We start from the raw sequence: 21076 nt of genomic DNA, 5'->3' as shown, positions 1-21076 counted from the left end.
TGTACACTGGATATATTAACAAGCAAGGCATTCACCGGAATCAGGGGACAGAATTATCTGCAAGGTCTTCCTTAGAAACATGTACTATATTAATATAGTCTAGAACCGTGGTGGCGAGAACCTACGGCACGTGTGGACACCCATCAGTGGAACAGAATATACTGTACTGGGTCACTTTACAGTAGATTGTACTGTGTGGGGACCACTGTGGAGCAAATTGTACTGTGTAGGGGCCACCGTGGAGCATATTGTACTATGTGGGGCCACTCATTTATATCACACAGTATCTGATTTATAGCAGACATGTCACATTATTACAGACTGTAATAACATTGCATGGTCACTATAAAACAGATCCTATGCGATGTAGTGAATATTAATTGTTCAAAATTATGCCTAATGCAAATTTTTACCTTTCAGTACAAAGATATTTTCTATAATTGAAAGCGCTGTAAAGCCCCATTCACACAACCATATTTTGTGGGTCTGTAATTGTGGATCTGCAGAGTATTAAGGTTAAATTGCCATGTTTGCACTTTGCGATAAATTAGTGGGTTTTTGGTTGCAGTTTGGACACGGTTTCCAAAAGGTGCGCCATCACTGGTCTAGAATATCTAAAGTTGTACGAACCGGCTCAGAAAGTACCATATTCCACCTGAATTTGTGAAATTTCGGTTTTCATGCTCCATGCACCAAAAAATGGGTTATTAGAGTGCACTGCCAAATACATTGGGCAACTCCTATCATATGACGTAAACATTAGAGGATGAGACGCTTAACATGGATTGGTAATTATGATTAGAGATGAGCGAATATGCTTGATTGAATACCTCGAATGCATAGCTCCCAGTGCAAAAACACTTCCGGGGCTTCGAATTTTTACTGCCCCTCCCACCGTCCCTGCCGCTGGGAGTTATGCGGCCGAGGTATTTGATCGAGCATATTCGCTCATCTCTAATAATGATGATTATAGTCTTTATGTTTTATTAATGTGGTTTTTATTTTTGTTTCTTTCTTTGTCCTTTTTTCAGTTCCATGGACAACATTGATGTTTTTATACTTTTAATTAAATTGTCAACAGGGGTTCTGCCTGGGCGTTTTTATTTCTACAAAGTTTTTTTTTTTTTTTTTTCTTTTTCTAAGGGCTCGTTCACATCTGCGGCCCGGTCTCCGTACTTAGGTTTCCGTTTCCTGCCTAAAACACAGGCAGGATACGGAAACCTGCAGGAGTCTCTCTCACCCATTCATTTGAATGGGTGAGAAAGCTGTCCGGCCGTGCTTTTATAATCCGGACACAGAGTCGGACATGCAGTACTCTGTGTCCGGATAAAAAAATCCGGTTTCGCGGCGGAGAGCGCAAAAGGCTCACCGCCGCGCACGGCCGGACCCGGTCTATGGTTTCCGTCTTCTGGCATGCAGAAGACGGAAACCATAGAACGGAGACCCCAGACGCAGGTGTGAACCTAACGTAACCTGATTCATATGGACTTAGTGATTGCTTCTGCCTGATTGTCAGCTTCCCCTACTGAAGCAGCTCAGTGAGCTAACTTTAATCTCCACATTGCTGTCCACCACCACCAGGGGTATTGGGAAGAGCTGCGTAGTAGGGCAGTTCCAGGCTGGTGGTTATTAGAAAAGCAAAAAGAACATGAGTTTTCTGATCCTGGTAATGCCAGACAGCTACTGGTTTATCATGTCTGTATGAAAATAAGCAGAACCCTATTTTTTTTTATTTTTTTTTTAAAGAGCAGCAGCAGCCCATGCTATCTATGATATCTGCACGCTTACCACTAAAACATTACCCTAAACCATCATACTGCTTCTGCTGGGTTAATCTCTTCAAACCGTGCCATCTGCTCATCGGGTACAATAAATGACCTGCATACACCCAGTTGGTCACACAATGTAAAAGAAAATATTATTCATCAGATGGGACCCTTATTCCATAGTCCAGCATGGGCACTCTTATGAAGCTGCAATACAATGTGGTGTGCGTTTTGCCAGCTTTTATAGCATGCGTCGAGTCAAAGTTTGGTACATCTATAGGTACTAACCAATGCATACCAGGAAAACCTCACAAGACCTGCTGTTTGCAGATGCTTTGACCTAGTCATTTCAATACCACCCTTTGGTCATTGTCAGTTCTTCAGCAAACCCCACCCAGTGCCATTCCATACGCTGATGACTGTTCGCCTCTGAACCTTGTTTCTGGAATTTACAGTATAGCTTATCGATGAGATCTGTGTCAGATTGTTACTGAGATGTTACAGTGTACTCTGAAGATTCAGGAAGGGACCTGGTAAAAAGGAGCAGTGAGGGTTCTCAGTGTTGGCACCGTAGAGTTCTGCCAAAAATAGGACTGTCAGGAACAAAGGCGGGGAGGTTGTCAATCATCTGCATGTGGGATAGTGCTGAGGAAAGTCAGTACTGCAAACCAAGCCCATGCAGACTCTGCCATGCCCCCAAATACTTCATGCTCATGTGCATATCACAAAAATCACAATTTTCATGCAAATAAAGAAGCAGGAGTAAAATATGAAGGCATAAACAGACTTTGGAGGGGTTGGCCGCATAACTATTTCCCTTTGACGGACCCTTTATTGGTAACTACCCCATAATCTGCTTCTCCAGTATTCCCCACAATATCGGATAATGCCCTACACCCACATCCACATTTCTTCAGACTGCAGGCTCCAATGAGTAAGGTCTTTATTTCAATTGATTGTTACTATGTAAAAATGCCTTTTTGTTTGTTTGTGCACCCTCTGAATTGTAAAGTGCTGCGGATTATGTTGGAGCTACATAAAGCTATAAAGATTATTATAATTATTAATAATAATAATAATCTCAGTGAAACAATAACAGCTAAACCCGAGCTATTAACCATGACTCACTACTGCCCACCACTTACTGACACGACAAACCATCAGCGAGGGGAGGGGACCAGCAGGGGAGTATATAACTGTAACATATATTCAGTTTATTTGTATATGTCTGCAAATCTCTTTAATCTCTAGGCATGAAAGAGACTTATACAGCAACATATAGGACGGGCACAAAGAGTCTGGAGCTGTCACACCGAGGGCTTTTAACCCCTTAGGGTATAAACTAATTAAAGTTTCTTAATTTTTTACTTCTCGCCATGTATGACAAGGTGGAACCTTCTGGTACAGAGGCTTAGCAGAATTTGACACTTGTTGAACAAAAGCTATAAAGATATTAACTTCAGGATAATTAATAGTATTACCAGAGCTTCTTATGAGAGGTCATGAATAATTCAGTAAATGGAATGATAATAATAAGCCCTAATGTAACCCTGGATGATGTTCCTTACTTAAATTACTCAACCTTAGACAGCGGTAATATAATGAGAGCTTCATTTGAGAGGCGCAGCTTACAAAACATTGTAGGTTATTTTTGTCATAATTTACATGGTAATGTGTAAGAGGCACAGGGAGCATCATTACATATCATTAAGGTATGAGAAGAGTCCTCCTAGATCCTATAATCTAGATTTCCCATAATTGGTGTGATGTGATAAAGTCGTCCTTCTCCCAGGCCAATGAATAGATGGGGCTAAAGGGTATTCTTATTATAGTAGGTCGAGACAACCAGCCAAGTCATCGTCTGACGGATATGAATTTGGCTTCAGAAATCGCTAATGACCATTGTGTCGTCCCCAGCCACAGGACGTAGACTCTCATGCCATCCACTCAAATGTACGGTCACTAGAGATGAGCGAGTAGGTACTCGATCGAATACTATGGTATTCGAAATACTCATACTCGATCGAGTACCACTCGCTATTCGATTGGAAAAGTTCGATGCAGAACCAGCATTGATTGGCCGAATGCTATACAGTCGGCCAATCAACGCTGGTTCTTCTCCTACCTTTAGAAGTCTTCTCTTTGCAGCTTCCCCGCGGCGTCTTCCGGCTCTTCATTCACTCTGCCAGGCATCGGGCCTGGGCAGAGCCGACTGCGCATGCCCACTTGTAGTGCGGACATGCGCAGTCGGCTCTATCCAGGCCCGATGCCTGGCAGAGTGAATGAAGAGTCGGAAGATGCCGCGGGGACACTGCACGGAGAAGACTTCTCGGAGGATCCAGCCCGACCCTCACTCGTGGACTTAGTAAGTATAATTTGATCGAACGTTGCCTACCCCTGAAACGAGCATTTTCCCCCATAGACTAATAGGGTCCGATATTCGATTCGAGTAGTCGAATATTGAGGGGCTACTTGAAATGAATATCGAACCTTTTACTGTTCGCTCATCTCTAACGGTCACCCATCAGACTTAGATACCCTGGCTTATCAAGGAAGGTTAACTTACTAGAAGATCCCAAGGATTTTTTATTTTTATTTTTTTTTGGGGGGGGGAGGGCAAATAAGTTGTTGGTTTCCTTACCCTCATATAGTTTACTAGAAGGGTTTATTACTCAAAATGGTCTGAAACAAACTGGAAGTCCAAATTATAAAAATCAATCTCAAACAAGGAAAGAGAACAGAGCTGGCTTATATTCATTTTAACTTTGTGAAGCAAATCCCCAAATAGACTGAAGACACCCTTTGATGCATTAGGCTTACTTCTCGAGAAGGTTGTTAATAATTCCAAACTGTATTATAGGAGACAAACATGCATCTTGCTTCACCATAGCCGGGTTTGGCTGACAAAACTGTTTTCTTTGACTAGCTGTTCCGATCTCACTGCTCCTTATTTGTACAGATCTTATTGAAGAAATATGTTTAGTACAAAATGTCTAAATCTGTTTGAGGTCTGGAAAGATTAGTTTATGGAATGCTTATGCAGCACAAGGAAGGAGCCTTACAATAGCGTACAAATCACACCGTGAAGATGGAGGAAAAAAAAGGGACAGCACACATTTGTCTGTTGGCTATTACTTCTTTGTACACAGGTTTGACCTGACATGCTTTATTGTTGCTTACAGCAAGTACTTTTTCTTTAGGACACCGGTTTCTCTGTTTCAATTTGGATGAATATTATATATATATATATATATATATATATATATATATATATATATATATATATATATATATTCCACACACAGTAATCCAATAGTACCAAATTTAGAAAACAGACAAACAAAAAAAAAAAGGATAAAAAGTAACAAAGCCTAATAAAGTGGGCCAACCTAAAGATGAGCACCTCTGGTCTGACGTACATGTTTTTTTTAAATTTGACAAAATAAAGATTTTTAGTTTTATATACGTGGATGCTGGATTCTTCAACCTAAAGATGGCCTGTAACTCAGCTGTAGCTTCCGCTGACCTTCACAAATCCTTTACAGGATTAAAGAGTAAAAATACCTTCCAACCTTCTATTAACATATGAACACAAACAATCATTTGCGACCTCTGTTGAGTAACATGCCAGCGTGGTTCTTTTACTCTGATCCCTCAAAATGGAAGTTTCCAAAGTACTCTTTCCACCTATCCAAAGAATAGGGGATAAGTGCCACATTCCATCGTTCAAAACAAATGAGGCAGTTGGTGTACTGGGGTCAGGGATTTAGCACTGGAAGCACTGCTCTCACTCATCTCTTACTGTACGGGGTGAGGCAGGCACAAGAAGTTATGTGTCTGAGTGGCAAAGGAGGTGTCTCACTAATGTAATATGTTCTGTCACTATGATGACTGCTAAATATGTTTGGGGAAGTGATAGTCACCCATGTAGCTCTACAGGGAGTCTATGTCAGAATAGTATCACGAGCTAGGCCGAAGGCTGCGGCATCACGGGCTAGGCCGAAGGCTGCGGCATCACGGGCTAGGCCAAAGGCTGCGGCATCACGGGCTAGGCCGAAGGCTGCGGCATCACGGGCTAGGCCGAAGGCTGCGGCATCTCGGGCTAGGCCGAAGGCTGCGGCATCACGGGCTAGGCTGAAGGCTGCGGCATCATGAGCTAGGCTGAAGGCCGCAGCCTAGTGGGCTAGGCTATAAACCGTTGGACTTGAGAGCTCATTTTCTATTACCACAGAAGTTACAAGTAAAGTATTACTCTCTATACTCTTATATATCAGAAGTTATAAAAGCATCACAATATTTATCAAGCATCAATTAGCGACAACATATCCTTCTCTTTGATAAAATGGACGAGAAAAATGTTATGACCTACATTCAGGAGATATTACGGAAGACAGCTCGCTGCTTCCAGCGCATTAACACAGTGTCAAACCAATTAATATGGTGTCTTAACAAATCAAAGATCTAAACTGGGAGCTGCGGTATCAGTGCAATCGCACGGCATATCTAGGATACAAAGTGATGAATTCACATTTTCAAGGGAGATTTAATTAACTTTAGGCCTTCCATTGGCAGCCTCAGTGAAAGATGATTTCTTTTAGGCGAGGCTACATTAGATTATAAACATGGAAATTAAAAATGGTGTGCAAGGAAATGCTTAACAAGAGCGAGACTCACTCAGATCGAAATAACACTGTAATAACAGAGTAGATGTAGGAAACATATAGTCTTTTCCACCATTTACTTATAGCTAATCTAAATGTAGACTGATCAGTTGAAAGCCATATGTCTTTGGGCTATAGGAGACATCACGGTGCCTACAATTAGGTTAAGAAAGTGAAAGGGACTGAATTCCAGTACGATTCACAGTCATTACATAATGTACGGAGCTGAGCCTGCTTCTGGAGCACTGTGGACCCTTGAAACACCTGATCTGGTGGTGGGAAACAGACCACCGCATACCCCCAAGAACTAATGACCATACCAAGAAGCCATTTAAGGTAAATGATACATTTGTAGCTGCCTAGAGTAGCCCCTAGAGGGAGCTTAGAAGCTTTATGCATACTGTATTATTTTGTTCACTATGCAGCAAGCTCTTATACTGTCCCTAGTGGTGACAGTAGGAAACATGAATCCTATTTAAAGCAAACCTATCATGTAAGTTTATGCTGACTTATCTGAGAGCAGGATATGATAAAGAGAGTGATATATAGGCATATATGACAAAGTAAATCCCAGTAAATATGGAAAAGACCAACCACTCAGATTCGGTGAAGGAAATCTGATGTGAAAGAAATTGCGCTCCCCTTAGTACATTAAATAATGACGGCTTTATTAATAAGAAACTAACAAGTTTGTTATTAATAAAGCAGTCATTATTTAATGTACTAAGGGGAGCGCAGTTTCTTTCACATCAGATTTCCTTCACCGAATCTGAGTGGTTGGTCATTTCCATATTTACTGTCCTATACACCTAAGAGGCGTAAGGAACGTTGCAGCTCTACCCCAAAAGAGGATTCCTCCATATATGCATACACTTACTGTGAATACAGAGTTGTGACTTACACTCACCGGCCACTTTATTAGGTACACCTGTCCAACTGCTCGTTAACACTTAATTTCTAATCAGCCAATCACATGGCGGCAACTCAGTGCATTTAGGCATGTAGACATGGTCAAGACAATCTCCTGCAGTTCAAACCGAGCATCAGTATGGGGAAGAAAGGCGATTTGAGTGCCTTAGAACGTGGCATGGTTGTTGGTGCCAGAAGGGCTGTTCTGAGTATTTCAGAAACTGCTGATCTACTGGGATTTTCACGCACAACCATCTCTAGGGTTTACAGAGAATGGTCCGAAAAAGAAAAAACATCCAGCGAGCGGCAGTTCTGTGGGCGGAAATGCGTTGTTGATGCCAGAGGTCAGAGGAGAATGGCCAGACTGGTTCGAGCTGATAGAAAGGCAACAGTGACTCAAATAGCCACCCGTTACAACCAAGGTAGCCAGAAGAGCATCTCTGAACGCACAGTACGTCGAACTTTGAGGCAGATGGGCTACAGCAGCAGAAGACCACACCGGGTGCCACTCCTTTCAGCTAAGAACAGGAAACTGAGGCTACAATTTGCACAAGCTCATCGAAATTGGACAATTGAAGATTGGAAAAACGTTGCCTGGTCTGATGAGTCTCGATTTCTGTTGCGACATTCGGATGGTAGGGTCAGAATTTGGCGTCAACAACATGAAAGCATGGATCCATCCTGCCTTGTATCAACGGTTCAGGCTGGTGGTGGTGGTGTCATGGTGTGGGGAATATTTTCTTGGCACTCTTTGGGCCCCTTGGTACCAATTGAGCATCGTTGCAACGCCAAAGCCTACCTGAGTATTGTTGCTGACCATGTCCATCCCTTTATGACCACAATGTACCCAACATCTGATGGCTACTTTCAGCAGGATAATGCAATGCCATGTCATAAAGCTGGAATCATCTCAGACTGGTTTCTTGAACATGACAATGAGTTCACTGTACTCCAATGGCCTCCACAGTCACCAGATCTCAATCCAATAGAGCATCTTTGGGATGTGCTGGAACGGGAGATTCGCATCATGGATGTGCAGCCGACAAATCTGCAGCAACTGTGTGATGCCATCATGTCAGTATGGACCAAAATCTCTGAGGAATGCTTCCAGCACCTTGTTGAATCTATGCTACGAAGAATTGAGCCAGTTCTGAAGGCAAAAGGGGGTCCAACCCGTTACTAGCATGGTGTACCTAATAAAGTGGCCGGTGAGTGTAGATTCACAACTCTTTAAGGTGAGCCTTCTTCTTTTTTCTGATACAATATCCTTGGGATACTACATTACGGTTTGCTCAGAGTTTTCACATTTTGTCTTTGGATTAAAGTAAATCCTGACAGGACTCCATGGAGGGGCAGAGGGTCCTGCTTACATTGTCCGCCTAGGCATATGGACAGATTTCCCTGTATCTGTGGGTGTACACAGAAGGCGGTCATTTATTGTGTGGGTACGGAATAAATATAAGCACTCTCTCCTTTGTAAGAGTCTCTGCTTATATATATGTATCAGGGTGCTCGTCTTACCTCTCTCTATCATATTCTGCTCTCGGACGAAATCCAAGACATGTTCACTTTGAAGGGAGTGTCGAGGTCATGGAGTAGAGATCTCCTGCTAGGATCTTTCCTAGCGTAAACCAAGAGCCAACTCCAGTACAAATGTCAGCAGCAGAAAATTAAAGGGAGTTAATGGAAATTGATGCCCTTTGACTATCCGGCAAAACCGTCCTACAATTGTCGGAAGGGGAAGAGGGATCTAAATCAGTGCTGGTATTGGCTGCAATCTTCCTTACAACTGGGACAGAAGTGCTGAAGATCCCTATAAAAGTTACATACAGCTACAGTCTCTTATCTCTATGCAGGTGACAACATCAAAAGCCAACATGTGCCACGACCGTAGGCCACGTCTGTTGTTTCTTAGCAGGAGCAGCCCAGAAGCCACTGCTTAGCAAGCCGCGCGACTACACAATGAATCATTAGCCGTCCTGAAGGACTTCCTAATGGATAATAAGATTCATTTGTTACCAGAGTTTCCCTTTACGTTGTCAGCGAAGCCTAAAGCACGAACAGATGTTAATGACATGTCAGAGAGGATCCTCTGCCAGGTAAAAGGTGGACGAAATTCCAGGACATTAACAATATCTTAGTATGGAGTGATGGCTTCCCACAATACAGAAATGCTTGGAAATCTGCTGAAAATAATTGAAATGGCTTACAAACTCTTTTGTGGATAAAACATAAAAAGAAAATCACTCTTAAGCAAAGTCTTTCAAATATATGTAAATATAGAGAATAGATTAGAAGGCGACATTAAAATATATAAATATGAAAGGAGGCAATCTTCATGTATGAGATACCGTACAAGGCAGCAACAGATGTTCGAACATTGCGCTGAATGGTTACTATCACCATAATAAAGGGAGCCCATGTCTACGCTATAACACAGCACTTATTATTGCCTCCGTGTACCGTGTCTGTAGGCAGATTTTAATAAGAATCAGATTTTATTAGGTTATTTTCCATGCATATTATATATTTATGGCTGCTTATCTCTTCTTGCACATCTCGTCCCATTTCATTGCTAGGAACACCTTATTGTCTGTATTAGATTATAACCTTGTCATATAGTGACTCAAGCAGCTGACTAGCTCCCAAAGGAATAAGAGAACCTTTTTTGTAGAAAAGGGCTGAAAGAAGCTATAGTGCCTCTAGTGGACAAGTCTGTCACTGCCTCTGTGCAACCACATGTCTGCTATTGCCAATAAAGTGGATGCCCCTCCATAAAGAGATCATATCCTACGATCCATGCAATGAATAGGACAATGTCGGAGAATTATCTGCTGCTAAAGGGGTTGTCTAGTTTTATACAAATATCGAAACATAAAATGTTATATAAATAAATAAATAGAGGGTAACTTAACTTAAAGGGTTCCTATCTTTCAAACCCTTTTTTTTTTTTTCTAACACGTTGGAATAGCCTTAAGTAAGGCTATTTTTCTTCTATTTTTTAGATGTCTTCTTCGTGCCGCTGTTTGCCTAAAATCCCGGTTTCTGTCGGTATGTAAAGGAGTTCTTTCGCAGCACTGGGGGCGGGCCCCAGCACTCAAACAGCACTAGGGGCTTTCCCAATGCTGCGAGAGAACTCTCCAGCACCGTCTCCATCTTCTTCTGGAACGAGGTCTTCACCGCATCTTCTTCTGGGGGTTGGCTTCAAACTTTTAGGCCTCGGGCAAAGTCGACTGTGCATGCCCAACGGCCACGAGAAAATGGCTGCTTCCAATACTGTGTAAGCGGCCATTTTTCTTGTGGCCACGAGCATGCGCAGTCAGCTTTGCCCTAGGCCCGAGACCTAGAAGTTAGACGACACCGCCGGAAGAAAACGCGGTGAAGACCTCGTCCTAGAAGAAGATGGAAGATCAGAAAAACTCTAAATTTCGCCTTTTTTTGATTGGAGGTTAAAATAATATAATTAACAAGCAGAACATGACAAATAATACAGAGTATTTCCAGAGATCTTCACCATTTTCTGTAGTCAGATGATTTTTCTGCAGTTTTCAGCTGATTTGAAAGAAAATACACAGAGGAACTTCAGATCTTTGCAGTGGATCTATAGGGTGATCCGATCACATACTTATCATTAGTCGTGTTATGAATTAGAATACAAATATTAATAATCTTTTGGGAGGATTCTCACAGAGGTTGCCTTTTAGTATTGCAATATGTTAATAACTCGCCTCCTTTACCAGGGTGGTCTGGACAGTGGTTGAGCGGTCTTGGTGTAGACAGCGCGGAGTCACATGATTTTGCTCCTGTCAGATTGCTCCGCTCATACGTTACGATACCTCCTGCAGTCTGTGTTTATATACAAGACTTGGCATTGTTTATGTATTTAAGCAGAAGCTGTAAAACTCGCACAGATTGTGTGAGAGATGCTGGGAACATTACATGCACTTCAGTAAAACGTACAGTATGCCTGCGAGCGGCTGCAAACCACCACAGGCATTTACCTAAAAATCTTAAGGTTTCTTCATTTCTCAATGTAAGTACGGACAATATTGTGTGTTTACATTTTCCTGTCCGGTAGGATATATATATATATTTTTTTTTTTTTTCTATATGTTTAAAAAAAAAAAAAAAAAAAAAATCACGATATTAACATTTTTTCTGGAGACTGGGACAGCTCGCTGACAAGCTCTTGCAGATATAAAGGCAGCCACAGTGCTCATCATCCAATTTTCCTTGAAAGCATACAATTGAAAGGAACACTAAACACAGAAAATGCACAAACTATAATAATTTGGCACATTCTCCTCTTATCCCCTTTCACTTGGTTTGGTTTTAGAGTCTATTAAATTAAAAGGATTTTCTGAGCCAGTCATATTCATGAGCTATCCTTAGGGTAGGTCATCAGTATCAGATCAATGGAGGTTTGATAACAGGGACCGCTGCTGATCAGCTGTTATGTAGCGAGCAGAGATTAAAGCAGATCGCTCTGCTCTCTGTGTAGTTTCTGCTCTGAGTTACTTTAGTTCAGCTCCTATTCACTTGTAGAAGAAATGAGCTGCAGTAACTCAGCACAGCCACTATATGGAGAACAGAGAACCCCCACAGATCAGATATTGATGATCTAATCCCAGGATAGGTCACCAATGCCATTTGCCTGGAAAACCCCTTTAAATCTAAATATATATAACTAACTTTGTATCTTACGATTTCAGCCTTCCCTTTTCTCCTGCCATTTTTGTCAAGATGTCAACTGGCTGGAGAAGCAACCCTCTGTTCTGGTCAGCAGCGACACCACAAGAATGGTTGCCCCTTGGCAAAGCCCGTCCTCTTCCCCAATCTTATGCTAAATATGGAGCAGATCAGCAGGAGATTAAGAACATGCTACAGACTGACAAACTGTGATCTGCTGATCTCCATCGTCCCAGCTGAGAGCTCAAAAAGGGACTCTACTAGGATATGTTCACAGGGCTAAATTCAGAGCTGTACTATGGTATGTTCACACGGCAGAAAATGGATTCCACGTGTGAACATCATGCGCAGCTAGCCGCAATGGAATGTCAATGGATTCTCTGGATTAGGCCCAAATGAATGGGCTTAATCAGAAGGAGTCTCACGCCGCGGCTGAGTCGGCCATGGAATCCGTAGGAAGAAGGGGCATGTCGTTTCTTTTTTCTTCCGCTACTAGCTTCAATGGGAGCCGTTTTTGGAAGCAGATTTTGGGCCAGATCAAAATCCACTACCTCAGTGTGAACTAGCCCCTAGAGCTGATTGAGGCAGAATCAATTCAATGAGAAGCAGTCGCTGATTTTTTTTTAAAAAAAATTTGGCGTCTCCAGATGATTTTTTTTCAACTTCGTGTCATGATTGATCTTCAGATAGACTCTGCCTGAACTCCCATTGAAGTGAACAGGAGGCGGAGAAATTCGGACTGGCTGGTGCAGAATTTGCAAATTCTGTGTTGGAATTTGGTCAGGTTCAAATTTCTGAAAAATTCTGTAGTGCAAGTATACACCAGGTTTACGGTTTTTCCATACACTCTGCCGTTACTACAGATTGGCGCCTTGTGACCCAACAAAATTTACACCGGCATGTACCATAACGCTAGAAGCGCGATGGCCCGTTCCAACAGTGTCTCACCTGTCTGAACGTGTCGCAATGAGGGTCGCTAAGCAACAAGGAATATAAAAGATGGGATATCAAGGGAGTCATGTCTGGCAATATACAGCGAGACGAATAATGTTGTAATGCAACAGAACAACAAACAGGGGTGTTTAGAAGGAAATGGGATTAGAATTTCTTTTGAGGATAAATTCTCTTTAGCTTCCATTTTCATGAATAGAAAAGAAGGCAGTAACGAGAAGAGTGTCAGATGTGGGACAGCTCCGGCGATGGCTAGAAAGAGAATTTTACATGCTGAAGGCTTTGCCTTATTTTGAATACTGGATTCCTGTCAGCTTTGAAGTTCTGCCTTCTGTGAGCTTTTTATTTTGAGGATAGACAAGTCTACAACTCGCATCGGAGAAACCTCATTTCTTTACTCCAGTTGAGGAGAAATACTTGTTTCACTGCACATAACAAAAGCTCTATTGGACCTCGAGACAATTTATGTAAACTGGAATAACCCTGAAAAAGTCAAAATTTGCAGCAGTTCCGAGTGGATTTTGGTTACAGCAGGTTTGTCCATGGTTAGTGTATCATATGTCACAGAATAGGTCCGTATACTACCTATAAGATGATGAATATCCACTATATACCATGAACCATAACCATTTAACTCTCTTTAGATTGTAGAAACTGCAGAATCCACTCAGTGTCTGCAGTGCACAGTCAGGGAAAGCCATAAGCAGATAGGTAAAGGCGAGAACCAGCTCCTCCCCTCTTCATTCACTGTGTAAAAAGAGAACAGCCCCTCCTTCCTTCACTCACTGTGAACTTGCTTTGAATATGAATCTAAGTACGGAACTTCCTTAGTAACAAGGAGTGAACAGAAAATTATCTAGATGGGAGACACCTAAAGGAAGCAACTTTAGGAAGGTTTTTCAGGCAGAAAACAGCAACATTTTTAAATGAAGTGCGTTACATTTTGGTACATAAACTATGCTCTATTAAATGAGATTTAGTTGTCTGAAAGTTAGCGACCATTTAACCCCCCATATTATCATGTGGGTGGACTTGGTTCAACTAGACAATGGTATTCAGAAAGTATAATCTGTGCCAGTATTCCTTGTATAAGAAAATTTAGATGCATCATGCACGATAATGCAACCACACCACACAAACTAATCGAAAACATCACTTGAAGTAAGTCTCCGGTTTGTTGCATTTAGCTTTTATTGTATATGTATATGAGCTGTTCACGGTACCTATTTATTTCTGTGGCTGTCATCAGCGCCATACCCTAAAACAGAAAGATTGACAGGAAACCAAAAAGAAAATCTCTCACAGCAGCATCACTGAATAGGTGAAAGACTGTATTTGTGCAGCTGTAACTCTCAGCTGCAAGAGTGCACTTTGACACAACAAAGTCATGTAAAGTAGTGGCAACACGGTGGCTCAGTGGTTAGCACTGCAGCCTTGCAGCACTGGAGTCCTGGGCTCGAATCCTGCCAGGAACAATATCTGCAAGGAGGTTGTATGGATTTCCTCCCATTCTACAAAGACATACTGATAGGATAAAAAAAAAGTATCCCTTTATGGGGATCACAATCTACATGACTTTTTTATGTAAACTATACGAGTAATAGTCCTCACAACAGCAGGTTTTGGTGGTGTTTAACTATATATTGATAAATTTGCTGGCTTTCAATTATGAGAGAGCAGTGCATCATGGGAGCTCAAATAATATTACTGTTACACTAGGTTCACACCTGGGTTCGGGTGGTCTGCTTGGGGGCCCCCCCGAATGGAAACCTAATCTGCTTAAAAGACTATAATGGGGTCCACCAGAAAAATGCGGAGAGAGGGAACGGTGCTTGCATTGCTTATCTCTCTGTATTTTTCACGTGGAGAGGGGAACGGAGAGCCAAAGCTGGTGTGAACCTAACTTTAGATCTAAGGATACGATAAGGTGACATGACTGTCTGCAGACTACAGATAAACTGTATACAAATTCCAGGAATAGCCCAGCAGAATAGTCACTTTGGGAGTGGATGGAGAGGACAGTGACATACGGTGAAAAATCAACTCAAGATAATAAAGTGACATTATTTGCCCAGATACTCAAGATTTATGTAGAGTTTAATAGGAATGTTGGAAAGTGGAGTCTTCTTTCTGGTGTTTTGAATAACTCCTGTCTTGGAGCATGTAAAGGGGTGGACAGGGCGCTATGACAGCTGCTCTGAATATTCACAGTCTTTGCTTTAGGCGTATTGACCAAATCGGATTGGGCATATTGAGAATTACTAAGGCTGACACTGTCAGTGCAAAAGGGCAGAAGAGCTAGACCCTGGAGAGATGGAATGGGAAGAGTGACACAGATGATGGAGGATACATGATAGCGGTGCTACACCAGCAGTGGATACATGGATCTTATCAGCGGTGGTTGTAATTGTATAACTTGGTGTTTGACATGTCCTCCACAGAAGAGCCCGGGTAATGAATGTGACTACACTATTAAGTGCAGCTTGACAGTAATATTTCTCAGGATATCTTACGTTTGTGTCAATCATATATTTGTTTCTTCAGCTGCTGGCCATTTGATGGACACCTCAGAATCAGCGTATTTAGTTAAGATGTGGGCACATTTCCTAACCGAGGACTTGACATCTTTTTATTTGTGTAGAAGCTGCTTAGATGTCCGGCTTTAGCAGAGACACTGTGTAGTTTTACGACATCGAGCTTGTGTCTTGTATGTATTTGCTGTAGAATCCTCTCCGCCTCATTAATAGAACAGATAATCTGACATTTTTACAACTCCGTAATCAAAGGAGCAAATTTTGTTACTTTGGAAAGATCATTAGAAACGTGTTGACAGTAGACGCTGCCTTCCTGACAGTGTCTGGTGTGGATGAAATACAGTCATTGCTACTTGGAGAATCGTATAAAACTCCAGCAGCAAAACCTACAGTTCAGGAGCTGTCTTTATCAAATAATGCTATCCATGGGACTATGAAATGTTGCCCTTATCTAGGTATTACCTTGTTAATGTGTTTCTGCTACCTACAGACAGCGACTGCGGCAGGCAGCAGAAAGGTAGCCGTTACACTGCAATTCCTCCGAAAATGCATATTCCACCTTTCAGTCTGGCAGGGGCTCTGAAGTGGGATTTTTTTTTTCCTCTTCATTTTTCAAGAGCCATAAGATTCCCACCGTACACCGTGTACTACAGCAATTATAACTTAGGTAAATGTAGCAACCAGTCTTTACAATGACTCATTTAAGACTTCATTCATACTTCACACTGCAAACCGAAAAGTGAATGTCCCCATTTGACATTAGTTTTAACTGAAATAAATCTGTGTGTAAGATTAGGTTCTAATGAATGGGACAAAGCTCCATTTCTTATCTTAATACTAACACTTGAAGTGAACCTGTCAGGCTAGGTCTCCCCTTTCTGAGCAGGATATAATGGAGGGAGCAGGGGCATACCTACCGGGGTGACAACAGTAGCAGCTGCCGCAGGGCCCGGGACATTAGGGGATTTTTTTTTTCCTTTAAATAGACTGTTACCTGCTGGAGTAACCCCATCAGGTAACAGGCTCTATTTTCTTAGCAATCCTCACGCCTGCTCTCGGTAGCTTGCGCTTTCCCTTCTGTGGAAGTAGCTGTGAGCAGGAGTGGGGTCGGGTAAGTAAGGAAACACTGAAGATGGCCGAAATCAGTGGGGAGTACGCCGGAGACAGGCAGCGGTAAGTAACCTTGGTTTTTATGTTTGTATCCCCCCCCCCCTCCCGGGTCCCTGATCATTATACTCTGGGGCCTGAAAAGAACCCAGAGTATAATAATTGTTCATGAGTGGTCCACAATGGGTAAAAATAGTGTGTGCAGGGGCCACTATGAGGCATAATAGTGTGTGCAGGGGCCACTATGAGGCATAATAGTGTGTGCAGGGGGCCACTATGAGGCATAAAAGTGTGTGCAAGGGCCACTATGAGGCATAAAAGTGTGTGCAGGGGTCACTATGTTCCATAATAGTGTGTGTGAGGGCCACTATGGGGCATAATAGTGTGTGCAGGGGTCACTATGTTGCATAATAGTGTGGGTGGGGGCCACTATGGGGCATAATAGTGTGTGTGGGGGTCACTATGTTGCATAATAGCGTGTGCAGGAATGCAGTCTGTGTGGGAAGGGGGGCCATGTCACATGTTCACCATTCCTAGTTACGCCACTGGGAGGGAGAAATAGTCTTTGAAAGAAATACTGCTTGGAATCATCTGAGTACACAGCAGAGAACATTTTGACTAGACTCCTTTGTCAGACAGCGAGTCTTGCTAACATGGCCCACACACAGTGATTGACAGATTTCACGTATCAGTGTGTGTACACAGACGGCTGTCAATCACTGTGTGCAGGGTAGGCCGGACTCTCACTGTTTCTCCTAGGAGTTCGGTCAGGATTTACTGCTGTGTAGTCAGAAATCCTTCTTCTAATCCCATACACCTATGTACCATAGGTCGGCATTTCACTCACGACCATAGGTTCTCTCAATGAGGACAGTAAGAGTTAGCTGAAGGGTTCACTTTAAGAACTTGGAACACAAAATGTTATCACTACTATAAAACAACTGTTCTTAGAAGCTGCAGTAAAGTATCCCTACTAAGTGGCTGGGTGTATTGGCAGACTAATGAACCAATTAGTCTAATGATGGGTTTTGCCAAATGTTGCCTACAAGTATTGCTGTTGATTTCTTTTTATGGAAACCTTCTATAATCTGACGAGACAAATTTGATTCTAATGCAACAGGAAAAGTAACTCAAATGATATATATTTATGTATACTGTACTTTTAAGGGCAAGATAAACCATTTGAACTAACTGTTTCACCCTGAAAGGCATGTACAGATGTCAACTAGGACTAGATGAAAGCCTTCACAGGCATCAAAGAGAGCCATCCTTACAGGAACGGAAAACAAAAATAGAACATTGCCCAGAGAGAGATGAGGTTATAATGAATGGTTGGCTATCAACATACACTCCCAGATAAGAAACATGGCAGTACTGATCAGGTGTGTAAGAGTGTACACACCAGCGTATGTTCATGTGTGAGCAGAATTTCAATGTTTACAAACAAAAATAATGTAACAGATTAGAATACCAGCAAATACCATTCCTTATTACCAAGCCCACCGTGGCAAACCCATCTCACCTGCACGGCTCCCACTTTGTAGGATTACATTGATCCACCGAAGGTCTCGGGTTCCTGGTCCCTCCTGACACACAGTTAACTAGTGACTCAAATGGGTCACTGAAGAAGTCATTGGGTGGCTAGGAGGGTCATTTCGTGGGTGAATTTAAGAACCAGAAACTGGCCTGGGACTTGGAACTGGAAGATCGTAACTTATTATTCTTTTACATGTTACAGCATTAAGCGCTAGCATGAGAGTAAGTTTCATTTAAGGGATAATCCCTTTAGGAAACATTTAAAAAATAGTGTTCCTCATTTTGTAGCTTTCAGAAGAGATACCTCCCAGCATACCCTTCTGTGGTGTGTAGTAGAAAGGAAATGTACAATGATCCGCATTACGGGAGCTCTGCTAAGCTGTCAGGGTTAGGCAACAAGCTTTTTTTCAATTACAACCAACAAAACGGAAAATGCAGGTTTGGACTAGAATACAGGATGAACATACAATTACATATACAACAGTGGTACAAACAGAATTCTGCTCTTCAGCTTGGGAAGCGCTTCCGTCAGACATACAGTGGGGCGGCATGCAACACATGTAATATAGGACTCATCTACATTACAGGAGGTAGAGAACAATACGAATAAAAGAGACAGAAAGACAGACAGAAAGACAGACAGAAAGACAGAAAGACAGACAGACAGACAGACAGACAGAAAGACAGACAGACAGAAAGACAGACAGAAAGACAGACAGACAGAAAGACAGACAGAAAGACAGACAGAAAGACAGACAGAAAGACAGACAGAAAGACAGACAGAAAGACAGACAGAAAGACAGACAGAAAGACAGACAGAAAGACAGACAGAAAGACAGACAGACAGACAGACAGAAAGACAGACAGACAGACAGAAAGACAAAGACAGACAGAGACAGGCAAATAGACAGAAAGAGAAAGCAAGACAGAAAGACAAAGAGAGAAAGACAGACAAAGAGACAGACAGACAGAAAGACAGACAAAGACAGAGACAGGCAAATAGACAGAAAGACAAAGCAAGACAGAAAGACAAAGAGAAAAACAGACAAAGACAAACAAAGAGACAGGAAGAAAGACAAAGACAGACAGGCAGAAAGACAGACCTACAATGGCAGACAAAGAAAGACACAGACATAGAAATTCCCCTTGCAGGTCGCTCTTTACCCCTGCATCTCTCTACGTTTCATGTTTATATGCTGCAGATCTACAATTATGTGGTTATTTCCATATGGACATGTGAATAGAGCACTAGCTGTAATGCACTTAAAAGACTTAGCTGGACTTAAAGCACATAGGCTGGAGGTAATGGGAACAACTCTAACCTCAGAGCATTATGTATGTAATGACCATGGCTCACCTTTCACTTAGTACATTAGCAGTGATCTACTATCACGTGGCCTTGAAGGACACTCTGGTTCCTGAGTACAGACCGCTGGCCTGTATAGGTCTGTTTGAACATAAGTTAATGTCAGGGAACTGTTTCTGACTGATTAAAGAAATAATTGAAACGAAATTAAGATAATTGCCAATGACCAAACCGGTTTGGATTATGTTATCATGTGTCACAAAATTGATTTGAGAGACAGGTCATTGATCAGGCAGGCGCAGCACAACCTCTATTGATCAGAGGGATCTGATAGCTTTTTTTTTTTTTGCTGGAGTCAAGACAAAATTTATTTTTCCCATGAGAAATGTAATTTGCAAATCTTACACTAAGAGTTTTATTGTTTGGCTTCCTCTAGATCAATATCTTTATAAATATAGGATGAGATTTGCTACTGGTAAGGCGGCTTGCTAACTCTGAAGCCAATGGACATTTTAAACCATGCAGCCAGTTGGGAATCCCGCTGACATTCTGCAGTACAGCCCCATATAAAAACAGCTTCTACTTGCACTTTTAGGACAATAAATAAATAAAATTAACCAGGACATGTTAACATAGATAAAGTATATCTGCAGTGTATGCAGCCAGAAACACAAGCACATCTAGACACCGATGCTCAGTTTCCAGATTGTGACCAGGACTACCCTGGATGGGACTGAGCGGCCATAGGCAAATTTCCATTGTAAAGTGCTTTCAAAAAGTATAGTGAGGCCAGCATATAGTTTTTGACTTACCGTGAATATTTGCTGAATATAGTTTTTTTCAACTTTATTAAAGCTAGAGAAAAGTGGTTTGATCCTAGGTGACTACTGACAGGACTAGCCGACGATGGGTACGAGGGCCTCCGGAATCTTATCATACCCAGCCCATTGTTCCTCAAGGAGATAAGTATTTAACACAGATGCCTAAGGCTGGGTTCACATCTGCGCCGGAGTCTCTGTTGGACAGAGATCACAACGCTAGTGTGAACCTCGCGTAACTGTGGCTTACTTCCCTCTCTCTATTTTTTAATGCAGATTGTGAACACCATATAGGGATCACAATGTACATTTTCTACCTATCAGTATGTCTTTGTAGAATGGGAGGAAATCCACGCAAACACGGGGAGAACATACAAACTCCTTGCAGATGTTGTTTCTGGCGGGATTCGAACCCAGGACTCCAGTGCTGCAAGGCTGCAGATATTAGGGAGGTGTCAACTCCCAATTCTTCATACACGTGCAAGCTCAACTTTCGCCGAGAAATGCATGTTATCTGAATGAGGAGAAAGCAAAAGCTGCTGCCAGACACTGTCCTATCTTCCCAGGAAAAAGGAACATGATCTGCAGGAATCCAACATTTAGTCGCTCCCACCAATATTAAAGTTAAACTCCTAGCATACTGCAAGCTCACCACGGTACCTTTACTTCTGATTTCATTGATTTTATATAGTTATTAATATTGTATGTGCCTAGATTTGTCTATACGGGAATATATGGTTTTAAATAATGACTCCCACGCAAAAACAGACGGATGTAGACTAACGTTACTAAATCTTTT

The 21076-nt window shown here is 42.1% G+C and overlaps 1 protein-coding gene across 2 annotated transcripts in view; it reads right to left on the bottom strand.

Moving 5' to 3' along the window:
* PC (pyruvate carboxylase) overlaps positions 1-21076 on the bottom strand; it is a 628691-nt gene that overhangs the window by 415546 nt on the left and 192069 nt on the right. The gene's annotated exons all lie outside the window — the stretch shown is intronic.

The sequence above is a fragment of the Leptodactylus fuscus genome, chromosome 7, assembly GCF_031893055.1.
Source record: "Leptodactylus fuscus isolate aLepFus1 chromosome 7, aLepFus1.hap2, whole genome shotgun sequence".
NCBI classification, from domain to species: Eukaryota; Metazoa; Chordata; class Amphibia; order Anura; family Leptodactylidae; genus Leptodactylus; species Leptodactylus fuscus.
The sequence above is the reverse complement of the archived record's forward strand: the minus strand, read 5'-3'. Positions and strand labels throughout refer to the sequence as shown.